Genomic DNA, 5635 nt, shown 5'->3' on the forward strand with positions numbered 1-5635 from the left:
TAGTGTTAATCAGAATCACCCAGGAAGTTTTTTTAAACCATAGATTGCTGGTCCGTGCCCATCACCAGAGTTTCTGACTCACTGGTCTGAATAGACCCTGAGAACTTGCTTCTCCCCCACACACACTGCTGTTCTGAATTGAACATTGAATTGAGCTATATCCTCAATCCAAGAACTTGCATATTTTTAACCAAGGTTCACACTAGCAGAATTACTACTGCACTGGGGCATATTTCTCATCCTTCCCCATCAAAGGAGCATTTTAGACATGTTTTCCTCCTAATCATCCTTTCCCTGAAATTTTAATCTTATAGCATACTACATATTTATTTGTGTGCTTTAGACATAAAAGAATAAAAAAATTCTTATATACCCACAACCAATATTTGTCCTGTTAAGAATTATGCTGTCTGGGAGTCAGACCCGGTGGCACATGCCTGTAATCTCAGCAACTCCTCGGAAAGCTGAGACAGGAGGACTGCAAGCTCCAGATCAACCTGAGAAATTTAGTGAGATCCTGTCTCAAAATGAAACATAAAAATTAAAAGGGCTAGAAATGTAGCTCAGTGGCCAAGAGCCCCTGAGTTCAACCCCCGGTAATACACACACACACACACACACACACACACACACAATTTTTTTTAAGATTATGCTCTATGGGTTGGGGATGTGACTTGGTGGCAGAACACTTGGCTAGCATGCATGAGACCTTGAGTTTAACCCTCAGCACCACCAAAAAAAAAAAAATTATGCTGTAAAGGAATCCTAAGTAATTCCTGTCACTATGCAAGTTTGAGAAACCTAGCAATCCTTTCAGGTATGAAATATCTGTGTGATCATTATACAGAGAAGAAAACTGTCTAAATGAAACCAGGAACCAGTTTTTTAAGACTGTGTAACATTCAGCAAGACTAAGGTGTTAGAAGTCAGGACAGGAGTTATCCTTTGAGGGGAGGTAGTGCCAGGAAGGGGACACAAAAGGACTTGTTCTGTGCCTTGATTGGGGTGATAAGGCATGCTCATTTTGTGAAAATTCATCAAGATGTATATTTATTTGTGCATTTTTCTCTATTTACATTTTACTTTTATAAAAGTTTACCTAAAACAACTATAGGCTTTAAATATATATTAATTTTGTTCAAAAACGCATTTCCTTTGAAAGATATGGAAAATAAAATCCCTGGGAAGAAGACAAACATTAATCTAATCCCAGTGACATTGGACCCTGGAGGAAGAAGAAAAGAAATGAGCCCTGGGCTCAAGACTTTTCATCCTTTCCTAGCAATAATGGGTTTCAGACTTTTACAAACTGTTTCCTGACTGCTCAAACCAACACATTCTGCTGAAGTCTCCAATGATTAAGTGACCCTCATTATAATCTATAAAACACAGACCACTCTTGTAACCAGTTGCCATTTTCTCACCTGAAAATGTGCCATATGCCATTCCACTGCTGCTTAATAAAGATGGTTTTGCTGATCTGAGGTCTGCTCCCATTTTCGGTTATTTTCACTTACATCCTTCTACTACATGCCACAGATCATCAAATTTTAGAATGCACCAGAATCTCTTAGAGGACTTGTTAAAACTCAGATTGCCAGGCATCACCTCTATAACTATTGCCCCACCCCAACTACTGGGGAGTAAACCTAGGTCTCAAGTTTGCTAGGCATGATCTCTACCACTAAGCTGTGTTTCCAGCCTTCCCCAGAATTCATTCATTTCTTTCCTTCCTTTCTCTCTTTCCCTCACTCTTTCACCCAGGGGCACTTTATCACTGAGCTACATTCCCTACTCTTTAAAAATTTTTCTAAAATTTTATTTGGGGACAGGGTCTCCCCTTGCTAACCTTCTAAAACTGGCCTCAAATTTGTACATCTCCTGACTCAAGTTGCTAGGATTATAGTCTATAGTCGTCACCACTGTGTTGGCTCTTTTTCATTTTCTTTCTTTTTTTTCTTTTCTTTTCTTTTTTTTTTTTTTTTCTTCGTCTTTTCTTTTTGGTGCTAGAGATTAAATCCAGGCACTCAGGCATGCTAGGCACAGACACATACTGTACCACTGAGCTACATCTCCAGCCCAAATTCCCAGAATTCTTGAGCCAGGAAGTTCTAGGATCAGGCCCCAAAATGAACATTTCTTTTTTAAATTTTTTTATTCATTCTAATTAGTTATACATGACAGTAGAATGCATTTATGCATTTCAATAAATCATACATAGATGGAGTATAATTTCTCATTTTTCTGATTGTACATGTTGTAGGATCACATCAGTCATATATGTACGTAAGGTAATAATGCCTGCTTCATTCTACTATCCTTCCCACCCCCAAAACCCCTCTCCTCCCTTCACTTCCTTCTATGTAATCTAAAGTAATGCTATTCTTCCCTGGTGCCCCATCCCCATTGTTGTGAATTAATATCTGCATATCAGAGAAAACATTCAGCTATCTGTTTTGGGGGATTGGCTTATTTCGCTTACCATGATATTCTCCAATTCCATCCATTTGCGGGCAAATGCCATAATTTCATTTTTTTTAAAGTTGAGTAATATTCATTCCATTGTGTGTGTGTGTGTGTGTGTGTGTGTGTGTGTGTACACACCAATTTCTTTATCCATTCATCTCAAACTGAGCATTTCTAACAAGTTCCCAGGTGATGCTGATGCTCAGGGATCACATTTTGAGAACTACTGAACTTGAACTACTAATCTTGTTCATCCCAACAGGGTGAATTAGCTATGATCTGGGAGACAGTACCCTAGCAGGAGTTAATAATTTAGGCTTCCAAGGCATAGTGATCAAAGATCCAGTCCTTCTGTCCACAGAGACTTGCCTTGGGAAAGTCAACACTAGGGGGACTAGAGTTGGTGAAAAGAAAATCAGTTTTATTCACCAGGGTCAGCATCCTGAAAAGATGTGGGGGACTATTGCCTTGGAGCCCCATCTTAGGGAACTCAGAGGTGTACAGGGCTTTTATAGGGAATGAAAGTTGTGTAATGGGCAGGAAGGCTACCTGGGCGTCATGGGTATGGCTGTCTTCCAAATCCAGGGATTGTATCTCTCTCCCACCCCTTCTCTGCAATCAACTTTGACCTCCAGAGGCTAATTACAAACATCCATTTTCTGCAAATTAAACATCATAGCAATGTAAATGCTTTGTATTAGGAGATGCACAGAATTAAAGGAGGGCAACTCACAAATCCTGATGTTATCTGAAGGTCAAACTTCTGGATTCTGTAAAGCTAAAAAAAAGATTATTTAGCAATTAATATATTAATCATTTAGTTGCAGCTTTCCTTTAGAATTTAGAATGCCAGGCAAAGGGAAAAGAAGCAAAAGTAACCGCCAAGGAAGACTGTCAAAGGAGCAGCCACTGTTACATTGCTTTGGGGGTCTTAGACAAAGTCACCTGGACCTCAGTATCCAAATCACTAGGAAAATAATAAACCCTACCTCCTAGGGCACTGTGAAGATTCAAGAGATCAAGGGTAGGTACTTGGTGATTCTCCAAGGAGAAGCTAAGCTGAAGCCAGCCAACCCTAGCTGTGCCATTTCCTCATTTTTTCATACTGTGTGGCCCTATCTCTCAGGTTCCTTGATCCAGAACTCAGCTCAGTCTTGACCTGGTTTAAAAAAAAAAAAAAAAAAATGCAGCAACAGTGGCTGATAATGCCTTGTGCCACCTTCACCCTCTCTCTGCTCAGGACACCTGGGTCATCTGATGTCCTGGGTGCGGAGCCTGGGCTGGAAGCCTGGAGGAACCTGATGCCGGGAAAGGAAGGAGGTTTCCAGGCCCTCCTGGAAGAGGAGGAAGGAAAGAAGCGTGTTGCAAAGCTGGAAGGAGTTGGGAGAGAAACCCCAGCAGCCCACATGCCACCTGTCACTTACCAGCTTGCCTTCAGAACACTTAGTCAAGAGATTGTCCCCTTCTTCCCTGGAGCCGCTCTGCTTTCAATTGCCAGAGGCAACGAAAGACTTGGAAAGCTGTGTGTTAAGAGTGAAGACATGGACCAGTCATCAGAGAGCCTGGGGTCTAGATCTAAAGAGACCATTTAAGACCTGAGGCTGTAGCTACATTATTTTCTCTCTTTGAGACTGTTTCCTCATCTGCAAAATGAGACTTGCAAGTTCTGCCCAGATAGGATTACCTGATCTAGAAAATAAAAATATAGACTGCCCAGCTAAATTTGAATTTTGAATTAACAATGGATAATTTTTGAGTATAAATATGGTCAAATACTGCATGTAACTTATTTGTGCTAAAATTTTTTTCATTCTCTAAAAAACATCCTGTATGTTCTTAGCACCACTGTTTCCAAGTAGCAATCAGGTATAGTAAATATAAATGCCTCCAAGGAGCAACCAAGTAAAATAAAAAATAACATCTAATTTTTATTTTCTATACTGTAATTACTAAAAGGTATCCTAAGTGTTTCATATGCACTACCTTATCAAATACTCACACCAACCAAGGTGGGGTGCTCAGTTTCCTCATCTATAAAATGGGAATAGTGTGCTCACTTCATTGGTAGATATACTAACATTGGAATACTACAGAGAAATTTAGCGTTGTCCCTGCAGAAGGATGACATGCAAATTCATGAAGCCAAGCCATCCCTTTTTTTTTTTTTTTTTTTTTGATAATGGGGATTGAACCCAGGGGGTGCTTTCCTACTGAGCTACATCCCCAGTCCTTTTTATTTTTATTTTGAGAAAGGGTCTTGATAAGTTGCTGAGGTTGACCTTAAACTTGTGATCCTCCTGCCTCAGTCTCCCGAGTTGCTAGGATTACAGGCATGTGCCACCGATGGATGCACATTCCATATTTTAAAAGAACTAAAAATCAGCATGCTACACTGACACATGCATACCAATGTTTATAGCAGCGTAATTCACAACAACCAAGTTGTGGAACCAGGTATTCGACAAATGGAAAAAGACAACATGGTATGTATACACAAGGGAGTTTTACTCAGCCATAAAAAAGAATGAAATTATGTCATCTGCTGGTAAATGGATAGAGCTGGAAAACATCATACAAAGTGAAAAACCAATAGAGTAGAGGAAGAAGATTGAGAGGGAGGGAGAAGGAGAGGACGTGGGGAAGTACTGGGGACAAAAATCTACCAAATTATCCCAAGTCCACATACACATATACCACAATGAATCATATATATTTATAATGCACTAATTAAAATAATAATGAAAATGGTACCCTACCATGAAGATTGTTGTGAGGATTAAATTAGCTAGTGCATGAAAAACATTTAGAATAGGGCCAGGCAAACACTCAATAGGCAATAGCTATAATTTGCCCCATTATGCAGATGGGAAAACTGAGTCTCCGAGAGGCAAAGTAACCAACCTATGATAACATAGCTAGCACGTGGCAGAATCACTTCCCCCTTTTCTTGCTTTCAAACGTAAGTGGTCTTTCTTCCAGGAAAGCACCATCAGCCCATGTCTACACAATCATTTTTCCCCTGGAGTTCTCACTAGAGATGTCTGACCTAAACCAGAATCTGCGTCTTAAAAAAAAGAAAAGAAAGCCAATGTGGTGGTGTACACCTGTAATCCCAGCGACTCAGGAGGGTGAGGTGGGAGAATCACAAATTCAAGACCAGCCTCTGCAA

General features: G+C 40.1%; 1 non-coding gene across 1 annotated transcript; it reads left to right on the forward strand.

Moving 5' to 3' along the window:
- Positions 1-4518: 4518 nt before the first annotated feature.
- LOC124978397 (U6 spliceosomal RNA) lies at positions 4519-4628 on the forward strand. The gene has a single exon (XR_007107426.1). It is a non-coding gene; the product is annotated as a U6 spliceosomal RNA (small nuclear RNA).
- The last annotated feature ends 1007 nt before the right edge of the window (positions 4629-5635 follow it).

Source organism: Sciurus carolinensis, chromosome 2, assembly GCF_902686445.1.
Source record: "Sciurus carolinensis chromosome 2, mSciCar1.2, whole genome shotgun sequence".
Taxonomy (NCBI): Eukaryota; Metazoa; Chordata; class Mammalia; order Rodentia; family Sciuridae; genus Sciurus; species Sciurus carolinensis.